The 13,582-nt window shown below is 42.4% G+C and overlaps 1 protein-coding gene across 4 annotated transcripts in view; it reads left to right on the top strand.

Annotated features, from left to right (window-relative positions):
* The first annotated feature begins 8,835 nt into the window (after window positions 1-8,835).
* Window positions 8,836-13,582, top strand: part of MRTFB (myocardin related transcription factor B) — a 70,545-nt gene continuing 65,798 nt past the window's right edge. For 3 of the 4 annotated variants that reach the window (XM_071570744.1, XM_071570747.1, XM_071570742.1), the window contains exons 1-2: window positions 8,836-8,914; window positions 11,895-11,943. The gene's annotated coding sequence lies outside the window, so the exon portion shown is untranslated. Of the gene's footprint in view, window positions 8,915-11,605; window positions 11,627-11,894; window positions 11,944-13,582 lie in introns of those variants that run through there. The other variant, XM_071570743.1, reaches the window with a different exon arrangement.

The raw sequence follows: 13,582 nt of genomic DNA, 5'->3' as shown, positions 1-13,582 counted from the left end.
GAATGCTGACAGCAGAACTGGTTATAGCTGAGCCATCACACCCTCAGCCCAGGGAACCAGCAGAACAGGGGCATGAAAAGGATGGAACTTAAAAGGCAGAATGAACATGAATAATTAATTTTCAGGAACTGCAAAATGATGTGATCACCTTCAGATTTCCCCCATCTGTTGCTAAGCAGCATTCTTAAGTCACAAGCTTTGCCTTACAAAATGAACAGCAGCCTCCCCACATTTTTCTATTTTTACATTTTAAACTGTTCTTTTGCCAAGCTTTCCGTATAACTATATTTCAAAATACTCTAAAACAAAATCTGATGAGCAATAAGATAGCTGCATCCCTTGGGAAATGGTTTCAGTTACTACCTGGGACAAGTAGCCCATGGACTCTCTAGACTCCAGAAAGGAATTACAAGAGACTCAATCTCCCAGAAGGGCTTTCTGCCTCTCAGCCCTGAGCTGCACATGAGAAATTGAACTTGCATCATGGAAAAGGCAAGAGTATCATACATTTGGTTTTGTATATTCATTATCAATTTCAAACTGCATAAACAAAATCTCAGAATTCTTCTTGTGGCAGTAGTGAATTAATTATATTAATTCTTTCAATCTGTGCTAAAGTTGTTTCAATGATCTGAAGCCCATTCAATGCTCTGGGCATTCTGACAAGAATTTAAATTAAATTAACTAGCTCGCTCTGTTAGAAATTCTCTCCCTCATTTAATTAGAAGTAAAGGGCTGGCTGCCAGCGTTCCAAAACTAATACCAAGTATCTCCACTGCAAACACCATCTCCACAAATGCTTTGATGCACTACCAGAAATTTCAGAAATCCTCATTCTTGAAGACCAAGAGAAGCAAGTGACAAAGAGTTCAGGATCTTTCACAAGCTGTGGGCTATTAATTGCTTACACTTAGAGCCCACATGTCTGCAGTTTAATCACACTGTACTGGTAATTCAGTTTAAAAAAATGAGCAATCATTTTAAAGTGCAAACTGACCATCAGCTCCATCTTTTGAAATTTATGAAATGAACAAACTATAAAGTAGAATAACACAGGCAATCCTGTGGAGTATGTGGCCTGGAGCAGAAGATGCCTTCCAAGGAGAGAAAACATTCAACATTACAGCAGGTCTTTTCCTACATTTCTGCAGAAAACACAGAACGGTTTTGCAGAGCCTGCTCAACCAGCTCCAAGGTGATAAATGATACCTCTTCTTGCCAGTCTCTCCACAGGATAGCAGTAAATAAGATTACAGCTACCATCATTCAGGCTTCTTTTTCATTAAGGTGTTTTTAACCACTAGCAAGAGAGTAATACGAGACTCTGAATTGCTCTACTGAATCACAGGATGAACCCTCAGCTCTCTAGAAAAACACTTCCCAAGGGGACACCTTGAAAGTTTCCCAGGTCCCTTGGCTGACTTTAGAGCCACACAGCCAACAACTGCTTCTCACACAGCCACCAGCCCAAAGCCACACACATTAGTCTATGGATTTCATATCCTCCCAGGTACCTCAGCACTCACAGGAGCAACAGTTAGACCTGGCCCCAAACCCAACTACACCCCCAGCCTTGGAGCAGCTGTTTGTGCTGCCACTGACCGTGCCAGCACTGTCTCAGCAAGGAGAATTGCTTATTGAAGAAGACTTTTTTTTCATATAAATTAATGTATCAACAGAATAGCTTTAATAACCTGGGAACTTACATTCACCTACTGGCCAGCTGGGGACCTAAACTTTACCTGGAGGAAAGAAAAGCAGAGACTGTTGTTTTTAATCTTTGTTCACCTCCTTTTTTCTTCACCAGCTGTTGAGTAAAAGGACAGGAAGCACGTAACCAAACCTGCAGCCCAGGGGTAGGTGGGCAGACTCCTGTTGCCAACTCAATCTCATCCCTGCAAGCCTCCAATTTCTGCAACGCTGCAGGACTATGGCTGAGACATGAAAGAACAGCAGTCCCTGGCATGTGTCCTGTTGCTGAAGGGAACAGGCAGATGAGGAGAAAAGAGGTATGAGGAGGATGTAGAGAGGGAACACACACGTGTTCAAAGGTGGGGCTGCATCTACAGGAGAGGAAAAACAGGCAGAAAAGTCTAATGGAGGAAAAATGGGCTGATAGAGGGGATGCAGGTCCTCCTGGAAAAGATACCCAAAAAATAGAAGCCATTATGAGGATTAGAGAAAAGCAACTACTAGGAGGCCCAAACAAAAATAAAAAAAAGATAGAATTTAAATGCCATCAATAGATATCCACTCCTTGTGACAGACTATTCAAACTTCAGCACAAAAACTGAATTTTCACTCAATATAAACAACTACTGTTTGGTAGTGCTACAACCTAATGTAGTAACAGCCAAGTTTCACGAGTTACACTTACTTTCTCAGATGTAACCCAAAGTGTAACACTGTTTCCTTTTAGGAAAAGCCACAGATGACCTGCAGAGCTCCATTCATAGGTCAGCATGACTAAGCCGGCAATAGAGACTAAAGTTGCAGGATCGTTGCTTCCAAACATCGTGTCCCTGCTGGGCAATAGCTGGGTTCAAATCACTGCAAGTTTCTCTGGGGAATACAAAAACTTATGGCAGAGATAAGGTCAGCCTGCTGTTTCTATAACATGGCCGTTTCAAATTAATAATGGTTTATATTACTTATCTAACCGACCAATTTAGCCAGTAAGCTGGTGGGAGGTCTTAATATTTTTTGCTTTTGTTCTTCACTATGATGCTGACAAACATTGTCTTTTCCTCTTTCACTTTCCTTGTCCAACAGAAACAAGAACTGGCTCTGGGGTTTATACTGAAGGTCCGTCTAGTCCAGCATCCTCTCTGAAGAGTAGCCACAGTGGGACACTTCACATAAACATTCCCATCCTTTGTTTCCTACTGAACTCCAGGGGTTGTTCCCCTGTGAGAGAAACACCTTTTTATTTATGTTGCCATTTTGTGAGGGCCTTTGTATGCAGAGTGTTAAAAGCTTATTCAAATCCAAATAAAACTGTATCAACAACTTATGCTCTTCCCTCTCAGTTATTTGAAATAATGCAAAAAAATCTTTGGACAAAGTAGTAATTTCCTCCTTGCATAGCTCGTTTTGTCAACCTTTGATCTCAGGCCTTTAAGGAATATACTGGAACATAATAATTACAATTTATATGACACTAGGAGAAGCCATAGTAGTTCTTATCCTGGTTTCAAAGGAACTTGCTCAGCTGTAAGCTAGCTGCACTATTATGCTATAATCCTACAAGTTTTGTGGCAAAATTGGTCCTTGCTCAATTAATTCTGCCAAGAAATCCAATATCCACCATCAAATATGGAGTTGACACTTGGCTTTGGGAATCAAGGCTAAAAATTAATTTCTTTTTCTGCAGGTAGTCCAAAACTTTGAGGCTATAACCTGCCTAAAATGATGAAAAAGCACAAATGATAGATTTTGCAAAAGCTAAGATATCAAAGTAATAGGAATTTAACTCTAGAAAATGAAAATAAGATAACCACATCTGCATTGTTACTAGAAAGTTTCCTCTGTATGTTCCTTTTCCCTCTAGCTCAGACCTGACCAAAACATGCTAACAAACAGCAATTTCTGCAGTCATATCCTCTATTGGAACTTCTCTTAAGCTTCTGTGTTAATTATTCTTTTGTGGACTGTGGATACTCCACAGATGTGCGGGAAAAACTGGAAGTACTTTCTGACAAAAATAGCTGGAGCAACGAACAAGGATTACAAAATGCTTTTCTCAGCATCTGAATTCTTATTATGTCTAATTAAACCTCTTAGAGGTTAATCATTCAATAAATAGTGACACTGAGCAAAAAGCCTCACACACTATGTACTAATTACAATGCAAACAGAAAAAGGTGGTTCACCAGTGCTCTGGTGTGAGGGCACATCTACAGAAATTCTGTGAAATGCCTAATTTTTAATCCCATACAAAATCTGTGTGAATTTTCAGTGCTTCAGTGAAGGTGTTTCCAACATGTTCTAATGCAGAATAAAACCCAAAACTTACCAGCTTCAAAACACTCTTACGCCTATAAATAACTAGAGCCAGAGATTGTGATGTTTAATATAATTCATTTACATGGCATTTCTGTTTGTAGAGAGGTGGAATTATGATAGGCTTCATATGAGGAGGTGCTAAGCTTGCCTCTGAAATAGCACAAATTTGGCTCTGTTTTAAAGTAAGTACTCCAGTTATTTGTGTTAGCAGACACAGCCTTCAAGTGCTTTCTTGGGAAGGATGTTACAAATCACAATGTCTCAAGATTAGGATGAAGAAAAAACACTACTTGAAAATGTACACTAATGTTTTGTTTTTTTTTAATTCTGCACTGGAGTTTACACAGAATGTGGTTTTATTGAGTGACATTGGATTTCCTCCCCAGAAAGCTGGTGTATGTATTTTCCAAATATTTATATACCAGAAAATGAAAAGTAGACTGAAAGACCTGCAGAATACAAGCACTGTAGACAATCTTTTTATAAGCAGCAGTAGCAAGTTTTTAATAATCAATCAGATGCAGTAGTTCTTGCACTAATAGCAGTGCAATTCCAAGTCCATAGGAAGCTCCATCTCCAGTCTGGAGTGACAACAAGGTACTCTTAATATTACTGGGCAACAAACAGTGTCTTCTTTTTATCACTGCACATATGGACTCGTTGGTCAAGAAGAAATATAATAAGCCCTCTCTTTTCTAGTGTCCTCAAGAAAAGAACTGATGGAAAGCTCTAGGAAAAAAGTGCAAATGACGTTGAGGTTCATGTGTAAGATTGTTACAGATACATCTCAGACAAGTATACTGATGATTTTACTACTGCTGCTTGTATTGGAATCTGACAGTTAAAATGACACAAAACTGTATGGGTGAATTAGATAAGTCCTGTGCTTATTTAAAATTAATTACAGAGTAGTTTTATTGTATGTTTTAAATAATGAAGTGTCTTTTTTATCGAATCTGAACACAGTGTATACACCTTGAGAACAATCAATAAAGCCTGTACTAGAACTGAGAAGCATCTGTAATTTCTGAATAATTCCTAAAAAAACTTTGCATTGTTTCACTAAATAAACAATCCTTTCCTAAAGTATGCAGCTTGCAACATCAGATGAAATACATATTTGTTTTAAATCACAACAAGGTTTTTTATTTGTCCATTAGCTTGGATATTAAAATGCTGACATTGTGTTATTTGTGTGCTTTTACATTGACCTGTTTCTAACAGCAGGACAGTAGTTTGGAAGCAAGAGAGGGAGAGCCGAGTGCACCTTACCACACAGCAGCACTGCTCTGGCAGCTCAAACCACTGTACTGCTGCTCCTTATCCTTATTCTGTTGTAAGAAAGGGAATATTGAGTTAATTGTTATTCTTGGAGGCAAATGCCGAGGGCTCTCATTGAACTATTCTGTAATGAGGAAGTGTTGTCCATGTCCATGCCCAAGACAGGAAAGGTGGCGTTCAAAAGACAAGAACTATTGTGTGGAGCTGGAAAATTTCCATAGAGTGATTTTATGGAAGAAATTGTTTTTAAGTAGTTATTTCCTGCTTTAAATGTGTCCTCTGTTTCACTGGCTGGTATCATCATGTTGTTTCAAAAAGCACAAATGCATTCAAGAAATGAGCACCAACTGCTTAATGTCAACCCTTTAACACACCTTTGTCTCAGACATCTTTTCTCAGGGTTTTGGTATCCTCACCACATGTTCCATAATATGAACCAGGTCTATACTCTTCCAATCAATTAATGGGCAATGCTTCAATAAGTGCAGATGTTGAAACAAGTAAGATGATCTAGGCTGCATGTGCACCTCTTACACAATGCTCTTGTATGTGCTTGTTTCCTCATATTCTGTACACTCTGCAAACAGGTAAACTGCATGTCTGGAGTAATGATGGAATTTCAGTTCTTACATAAGGATAGAAATACGATCTATATGTTACCATGACCTGAAATCACATAATCCTTTTAGGTTTCTGATTTCCAATGTGTTGGTTAACTTAAAAGAAAAGAAGATGAGGAGACAGACTGAACTTTGTCAGCAAAGGGATGTCTCATCCTTTTAGGAAAACAGAAAAGAAAGAATTCTTTGTGAATAGAAACCTATCCAAAGAGTCTGATAGAGCAAATACTCCTGTTTTCAGTGCATTTGAAAAATAGGGGAAAATTCTAACATAATTTCTTTGACATAATTATCTGACGTCTCATCCTCAGTATCATCCACAACCAAAATTCTTTTCTAGTACTTACAATATAGATCTGTTTTCCCCTAGTTAGTTTTTAGGTTTTGTGCACTATTTAATTTTTAGGTAAGGATTTTATTGTTGTTATTCAGTTATGTTTCCCTAGAAGTCTCTACGCCAACGTTTTACTCCTGAAACAATAAAAGAATTCAAAGATTACATAGAAAAGGGCAACACCAACTACTGAGTAATTTTGAAGGATAACATACATGTTCCAGGCAAGGCCATCGGGGTAACCTGATGAAACCTCCTTGACTTGTCCATGGAGACTAAATGTGAAAAGCAGAGATGTAGAGATGTTTGGCTGAATCCCTGTTTTGTGTTAAAATACAAATATTGCTGAATAAGAATTTCTTAATAAAAGTCTTTACTCTCTACAAATTCTGACCATGTTAAATGCACTTGTCCATGCCAAAAGGAATCAGAACTAAAGACATTCCAATAATTGTTCTCCTGCACAGGTCTGTTTAACTGTATCAGTCTCACCTACTTTCATACACCTCCAATACTCATTCCTTCTGGTTTTGTCAGCAGCAATAGCTGCTTGCTGTTATGTAATAATCTATCCTGAATTTAAAGCATTGTTTCTGCCAGTTTGAGAAAATGATGTTTGCACACAACAGACATCCATTGAATTTGTATCCATTTCTCCACTCTAATTTCCAGTGTTTTAGAACCTTCTCCAAATTACATAATAGCACAGCAGGACACCTTAATTGCTTTGTAACCCTAATTTGATTGATTAGATGCTACACGGTAAACTGAGCACTTCTTTGTGGTTGTTTGCATTGTTGTTTTAAAAGCAGATTCACATCTGAACTATTTCATTTGAAGAGGGACAGAAGTAAATCTGGAGCCAATTACTGCTTTTAATGAGATCTTTACATAGTTCATTGCTAAGTTTCCAGGTCATTGTTGTTTTTAGTTTCTTTCTGAAACCAGATAAAATTGGATTAGCTAACTGTAATCTAGAGAAATGTAAGAGATATATACCCCGTTTTAAAAAGCGAAACAACTGATAACCCTTCCAATCCATCTAAAACAATTTGAACAAGTAATTCTTAAACTGTCAAAGCATTCATTTATAGTGAAGCATATTGCAATGTTGTCTTAAAACCATAAGAAATTAAAACATGACCTTTTTTTTGCACTTGTGGTATCACTGCTGAACAAATGCACCAAAAAACTCTTTGGAGCAGGGAACCAAGTTTTGCTTGGTCAGCACAGAGTGTAAGCACAATGCAGCTCCCAGCCAGCTCCTGGACATCAGCAAATGGCAAATAATAAAAAATCAGTATTAGACCATTGCACCAAATGGCAGCTCAAGTCCTTAATCTGTGAGTCAAAAAAATACAACCAAAAGCAGCAAAGTTGCATAATACCAGGCCTGATGCAGTGTACCTCTGGAAGAGGACTGGCTCAGGATTAGTAGAAGGCAATTTGTTAGATATTCACTGCTGTGAGCACAGTGTTGCACAACGCACGCAATAAATTATTGTGTGCGTGCACGATCACATTCTGCTTGCAGAATAAGTGCCTGTGTTCTCTATTGCATGTTCTCAAGCGTAAATCATCAGGTTTCCTAAACCTCTTTGAAGAATTTTTTTTCCTCGTGATTGGTTTGTTGTGGAATCAAGTTCAGTCACCTCAGACACTGACAGCTAAGCCTGAGGTAAAACACACGAGGTATGAGTCCCATCTTGCCTGTGTTTGCACAGCTGACATTTGAAGCCGTGCCCTGAGCTGTGCTTCCCATTTCCAGTTGGTGCCCCCGCAGCCCCTGGTGCTTCTCCCCCTCGGCCGAGGGGCAGCGCTGAGGGACGGGCAGGTTTGCCCAGGACAGAAGGTCCAGAAATAGCAGTATCGGGAATAGTGAGGCAGCAGGGCCAGGGCAGGGACTGTCCCCCTGTGCTGGGCACTGCTGAGGCCGCACCTCGAGCGCTGTGTCCAGTGCTGGGCCCCTCAGTTTAGCACGAACACTGAGGGACTGGAGCGGGTCCAGAGAAGGGCAGTGGGGCTGGGGAAGGGTCTGGGACTCCTGTGAGGAGCAGCTGAAGGAGCCGGGAGGGGGGGGGGGTGGTGGGGTGTTGGGCTTGAGGAGGCTCGGGGGGACCTTATCGCTCTCCACAATTACCTGACAGGAAGCTGGAGCCAGGTGGGTGTCGAGCTCTGCTCCCATCGACAGGACAAGAGAGGGCACAGTCTCAAGCTGCGCCAAGGGCGGTTTAGGTTGGACATTAGGAAGAATTTCTTCACAGAAAGGGTGATTAGACACTAGAATGGGCTGCCCAGTCACCGTCCCTGGAGGCGTTTAAGCACAGACTGGCCGCGGCACTGAGTGCCCCGCTTGGGCTGCCGAGGTGTTGTTGTGTCCCGGGGTTGGGCTCGGTGCTCTCAGAGTTCTCTCCCCACCCCGCGGGCCCCTCAGCCCCACTCCGCGCCCGCACACGTTCCGCGGCTCGCTGCGGGGCGCGGTGCTCTGTCCCAACCCCTCAGCCCCGCTCCGGGCCCCGCACACGTTCCGCGGTTCGCTGCGGGGCGCGGTGCCCGGATGTGCGGCCGCCCCCGCCTCCCACACGTGCGGCCCCGGGCGGGCGGTGCCGGCGCAGCGCTCGCGAGAGGAGCATGGGCGGGCGCAGGGACATGGCCATGGCCGCGGCGGGACGCGGTGAGCGGGCACGGGCGGGCGGCCGCGCGGGGTCCGCAGCTCACGGAACGGCCGCGGGGCCGGGCTGGGGCTGGGTCGGGTCGGTCCGGCCGCCGCCGCCGCCGCCGCCGCCGCCGCCGCGGAGGGGCCGCGGGCGGGAGCGGCACTGCCAGCCGGCCCCGGGCTGGGCTGGGCTGGGGTGCTCGCCGCCCCGGCCGCGGAGCCTCGGAGGGAGTGCCGGGGGCGCTGAGAGGGCGGTGGTGGGGCGGCTTCGGCTCCGGGCCCACCGCAGGTGCCGCTGCCCGCAGTGCCCGCACCGCGCCTGGGACGCGGCTCGCTCGGCCCGGCCCGGCCCGGCCGCGGGTGGATGTGCCGCGTGCTTTAGTTAGTGTTTGTTAGTGAGGACCTCACGGCCCCGGTGAGCTGCGGGGCCCGGGGCAGCGGGACGGCACTGCGGGCCCGGCCCGGCCCGGGGATGGAGCGCCGTGTCCCGAGGGGAAAGCTCTGCCCTCCGTGACCCTGCGGGAAGGGCTCGGCCTTCGGGGCAGGCGCTGTTGGGGAGTTCGGTTTGTTATCTGTGACATACGGAGTTTAAGTGGCGATGGGTTAATCCATTTCAGAGCGGTCAGGCACGAGAACAGGTTGCCAAGGGAGGCGGTGGAGGGACCACCATCCCTGGAGGTGCCCAAAGGCTCCGGATCTGGCGCTGGGGGAGGCGATTCAGGGGTGGCAGTGGCCGCGCTGGCTTGATGGTTGGAGTGGATGAGCTTAAAGGTCTCTTCCGACCTTGATGATTCTGTGATTACATGATCAGCACGTGCATCCACAGCACCTGTACGCACAGATGCCATGCCGGGTGCCCATCGCTCGGCTGGCACTCGTGGCAGAGACATTTTGGGGATGCGGGGAGCAGGAGCTGTGCTGCAGTGCCTTCCTTTCCGCCAGCAAATGCCTTTGCCTGGATTGCATTTATGTGGGGTTTGAATTGCTGTCCGAGCGTGCAGTGCAGAAAATGCTGTTTGTCTTAGTGGAGCTGAGGGATAATACCAGGATTTCAGGCTGCAGCAGGCAATTAGCTGAAATAAAACCCCCAGGATTTAAAGTGAATAATTTGTTTAGTCACAAAGTAAATATCAGGAAATTATCTTTTCATGCATGTTTCACAAACAGCACCATGAAATCTCAAATGTCAGTATGTCTAAAATACTTAAACATTATTCACATTCAAAAAATATATAAGCTTACACAGTCCTGTGAATGTGGTGTGTCCCAAAGTTCTTATTTATGGGAAGGGGATCACACTACATCTTTTTCTTATGGTGGAAAAATGCCCAGGTCTTGAATTAACTGAGGTTTTAAACCTCTCAACAGAGGCACAGCTGGCATTTCATAAAATTATTCTCTTGATGTTTGACATTTTATCTTGTTCCTTCCTAAAGTTTTCTTTCCTGTGTAATTAGTTAGGGCAAATTGCAATTTTTGTGGTATAACTTGAATATAAAACTTGACAGAGTGCTGTCTGGTAATGACACTGGTTACTAAGCAAATAAACACATCTGGAGGCTGAAGATCCCTGGGATGTTACTGGAAGTGCAGAACAGCTTTGAGGATTTGGCAATATTTGGAGAAGTGTAGAAAACTGAACTTATTGAGGCGATTAATTTTTAGAAGCAGTCATCCAATAATATGAAAACCACCTTAATATTTACCTTTTTTGTTTGTGGGATTCTGTTGAATGAGTCAGTATAAAAAAGCTGTAAAAGTGGAGGTTAATACACAGATATTCAGACAAATTTAGTGTTTATATGTGTAAAATGTTTAATAAGTTGGAGCCTTTGTTAGCCAAGCAATCAAATTAGATAATCAGTGAAATGATGGATTAATGTATTGGATAGGGAATATGCTTAGTTGTGGTTTATAGTTATTTAAACAATGTTAAGATTACTGATGAAATTAATATTGTAAGGAAGAGGGAATATATTTTTTCATAGGCCATTTGGGTTTTTTTAGGCCTTTTTGACATTTCCATCCTGTAGCCTCTTCCTCTTGTGTGTTTTGGTTTGGTTTTTTACGTGTTTAATCTTTAACCTCTGTCACTGATATGTAGGGAAACCACAACATCAGCTTCGGCCTTTGGGTGCGGAAAAACCCAATGTGCAGGATTCATCCCTGGGAACAAAAGGAACATTGTGTGGCTGGGCAATGTATGGGATGTTTTAAGGCTGAGACCTGTGGCTTCAGAGCCAAAACTGGGAAACCTCATTCATGTTGTAGGAAACAGCATTTGATAAATTCCAGTCTTAAAATAACTGATTTCTTTAACTTTTCTAAATTTAGTATGCAGTAAGTTTCTGTTGACATAATCCTGTGTGTCTGTTTATGTGTATTTGTACACACATACTTTGAAATATACTAATAAATGAAATGTTAATGATACAACAAACATGTTTGAGTTGTCATAGCAAAAATACGAAATGCCATTGTGAGCAGTTTCCTTTTCTTTATAAAGGTTCCATTGTATTGGAATCCATAGAAAAGTAAAATACATTTTTGCTACTAAATGCAGTTGTAGTGTATAGATATAATTGGTGCTTAAACTTCTAAGTGTGAAGACATTCCAGCTCTAAGAAATTATGCAAGGTGGACCTGAAGGAACTGGAACTGGTCTTGTATACTGTACTTGAGTTAAAAGGAGAGGGTGGTGCACCTCCAGCACTGCTGTTCCTGCCAGAGGTAACTGGAAAGACAAATAATGCCTTAGAATTTAAGTAGTATCACAAAAGGTGCCAAAAGATGTGCTTAGAGCATATTGGAATCAGGTTACTCTCAGGAGTTTAACCTGATAACATACTTCGGCATCACAAAACTGCAAAAATGGAAAAAGATGAACTAGTATTCCTAGGGCTTTAATTTCTTAGATGGACTAGAATATATAACTTGTAAAGAATCCTTGTGACATTTTTGTGACTTCTGTTTTCTTCTTTGCTTTCCAACTGCCCAGAAATGTGCTGAAACAGACACTGTAGAAGGGGACTAGAAATAAGGACGAGGTAAGTGCTGTATCTTAAAATAATTAAAACTTTCTAAATACATTTTTTAAATAAAGCTGCTGGTTTTTTAGTGAGCAGTGTGTCCCTTTAAATTGCGCTGGTTTTATAATCCAGTTAAAATGGAAGGTTTTCCAAGGGATATGTTCCTATACAAACAGAAGTCTGGGGATATACAGATCTCTGTTACATAAACTAAGAGCAAGTTACTGTGATTTTATGTCTTGGCATTTGATATGAGTGATATTTAATCACCTCTTAAAATTTTGAATTAAATATTCATATGCTGATTAAAAAATATTTTCCCCCTTTAGAGGACTGTCATGTTTGCAAGCCTTCACAGGTTATGTTAGTCTTTTTTCAAAGTGTTGGAGGTGCTGGGAAGGGAACTCAGGCAGCTTAGGAAAACAGGGAATTTGGGTTATTTCAACTAAGACATTCTCAGCTTTGGAACTCTATGCTCTGGTGTTCAGCTGGTCCCAAAATGGTGATAGTTGTGATCCTCCCTCCCCATGTTCTGTAAAGGAAAAAGGGAGTGAGAGGCCTTGCCTGATTTTCAGAGTATCTGAGGCAGAGCACCAAGCTTAAAGTCTTGAGAATTTCTGCTGAGGCCTCTGGAGAAACCAGAGCGTTGGCTCCACCTCTACAGAAAAAGCCAGACATGGGACTTTCATGGCTCAGAACTGCTCCAGAGACTGAAGGACAGCAAGACATGCAAGACTGGATGTACACAGCAGATGGTTTGTATCTGGAGCATTGATGTGTTCCAGCAAACCCCCAAAGTGGAGTGTTAGGCAAAACCAGAGCAACTGCAAACACCTGCAGAGGGGGGAGCTTCCCTTAACCTGCAGGCAAGGTGTGTTTGGGGTTGTGTTCAGGCTACACAAAGAGCAGGTTTGATTAGACTTGGCAAACCAGTTCACTTTGTGTCCTGGGTTAGTAAATCCAAACCTTTTGTTTCTTACTGTGAAAATGTGTGCTACTCTTCTAGCAGCATGGCCACAAAAAGGAGATCAACAACTGAAATTAAGTCTATTTGCACTTGACAACCATGAATGTTTCATGTTTGTGTCTTTAAATGAAATTATTCTGTGCTGTGCTGTGGACAGGGAACCCTATTCCTGGCATTGTTTAAGCCTGTTTAGCACCTGAAGCCCAAGAGCCAGAGTCACATAATACTAGTTATGTGATTTTCAAACTTTCCTTCTGTGGTAAAGATTGATGGCTGCTGTAAAACTACTCTTCATGGTTGCTGAGGCTCTGTGGAAGCCACAGCCACAAAAATCTTCCATATCCTGAAACTCCAAAGCAAATGCACATTACAGAATTTATTAAAGTGTTCAGATTACTGTTATTAAATCCAGATGTTAATGTAACAGTTTTGCACTTGTGCAATAAACTGGAGCTCTGTGATTGTTGACTCAGTAGACAGTATTTTGAGATTTCATATTTGGGTACTTGGCTAAAGCCATTAATTAGATGTTTGAAAATGGGCTTAAACTGGGGCATGATGCCAAAAGCAACAAAGTGGGAGAGAAGTCCTAGTTAAGCTAATTTTTGGTCTTCACACCAACTAGTGAAACAAATCAACAAAACTCTAAAGACAAAAAGAAAACCCACTGCTTTTCTACCCTTCTAAGAC

The sequence above is a fragment of the Pithys albifrons genome, chromosome 16, assembly GCF_047495875.1.
Source record: "Pithys albifrons albifrons isolate INPA30051 chromosome 16, PitAlb_v1, whole genome shotgun sequence".
NCBI lineage: Eukaryota > Metazoa > Chordata > Aves > Passeriformes > Thamnophilidae > Pithys > Pithys albifrons.
This window is presented reverse-complemented; position numbering and strand designations above follow the sequence as displayed.